This window comes from Octodon degus, unplaced genomic scaffold (genome assembly GCF_000260255.1).
Source record: "Octodon degus isolate 3935 unplaced genomic scaffold, OctDeg1.0 scaffold00166, whole genome shotgun sequence".
In the NCBI taxonomy this organism is placed as follows: Eukaryota; Metazoa; Chordata; class Mammalia; order Rodentia; family Octodontidae; genus Octodon; species Octodon degus.
Window position 1 is genome coordinate 1,518,962 of NW_004524742.1, and position 1,744 is coordinate 1,520,705.

A 1,744-nucleotide genomic window follows, 5' to 3' on the forward strand; every position below is an offset into this window, starting at 1 on the left:
GGTCTATTTTGTTGCCAGTACCATGCTGATTTTATCACAGTAGCCTTGTAGTATAATTTCAAGTCAGGAATTGTAATGTCTCCTGCCTTGTCTTTATTGCCCAGAATTGCCTTTGCTATTCTAGGTCTTCTGGTTCCAGATAAATTTTAGGAATGATTTCTCAACCTCTGAGAGGTATGTCGGTGGTAGTCTGATAGGAATTGCATTAAATCTGTACAGCAATTTTGGAAGTATGGCCATCTTTACAATGTTGGTTCTTCCTATCCAGGAGCATAGAATATCTTTCTATTTTCTGAAATCCTCTAGCTTCTTGGTGGAGTTTTTTGGTTTTTCCAAGTAAAGTATCATGTCATCTGCAAATAAAGATAATTTAACTTCTTATTTACCTATTCTTATTCCTGTTATTTCTTTCTCTTGTCTAATGGCTGTAGCTAATGATTCCAGAACTATATTGAATAGGAGTGGTGATAGAGGACATCATTGTCTTGTACCAGATCTAAGAGTAAAAGATTTCAGTTTTTCTCCATTTAGGATTATGTTAGCTGTTGGATTTTCATAAATGGCTTTTACCAGATTGAAGTAGAGGCCGTCTATTCCAATTTTCTTTAGGACTTTGAATATGAATGAGTGTTGGACTTTGTCAAAACCCTTTTCTGCATCAATGGCACAACTTTTTTAAAAAATGAGTTTATTTTATATTTCATAGCCTGTTTCTTTCTTTTTTATTATTTTACTAGGTTATAGGGTATGAGAATCTTTAATGTCAGTAGATAATGTAAGAGGGGTTTCACAGTGGTGGATTTATCATCTCAGCAGCAGAATTGAGAATTCCAGCTGTAGGCTATTAGTGGCAGTTCTAATTTGATTAATTTTGTCACTGTGTTATACTATTTGCTCTTCTCTGATAGCTAGAGCACATTTCTTGTCATAGCCTGTTTCTTTTCTTTTCTTTTCTTTTTTTTGGATAGAGGCAATGACACCTATCTTGTCTCTATAACCAGTAGTAATATCTGGCCACTTTTTAGGTCCTGCCTTTCTTTATTCAATAAGTCACTCAATGATATTCCTGCTACTCTGTCTACTAAAGTCCTCTATGTGGTAGCCAAGATGATTTTTCTAAAAATACAAACATGAGTAATTTTGAGATGCCCTTGTGTGTTTTTCAGGCTTCGTTTCTTTTGGTATATCCTTATAAAACCTACACACATTCAAGTGCACAAATGACAGATTTCATTTATTAATTATGTATCACCTACTAAGCACCAGGAGGGGTCCTTCAGAGATGAAGAGATGCTATCATTTTAGATAAGAAAAATTAGAAATGTTCAGTAGCCTTTTTGACATCATAAAACTGACAAAGTACAGGGAGAGACCAAATCTTTTTTTACTTAAAGATGATCCTTTTGAAAAAGTTAAGGTATAATATCCATGCTACAAAAATACAGTTCTTTAGTGAACAGTTGATAATTTAAGCAAATATATACACCCCAATAATAGCATCTAGCTCTTTTTTTCTTAATTTATGTATTTGTTACAGGGTCTCACTATGCAGCTCAGACTTGTAGTGATCCTCCTGTTTTCAGCCTCCCCGGCACGGGAATTACAGCCCTGCACCACAAGGCCCTGACTCAATTTGCCCTTTGGTGGGGGTGGAACCAGCACGGCATGTGGTACTGGGGATTGAACCTCCAGTCTGTTCCCTGCACTTGCCTAAGCAGGCACTTAGTTGGCTAAGCTATCTCAC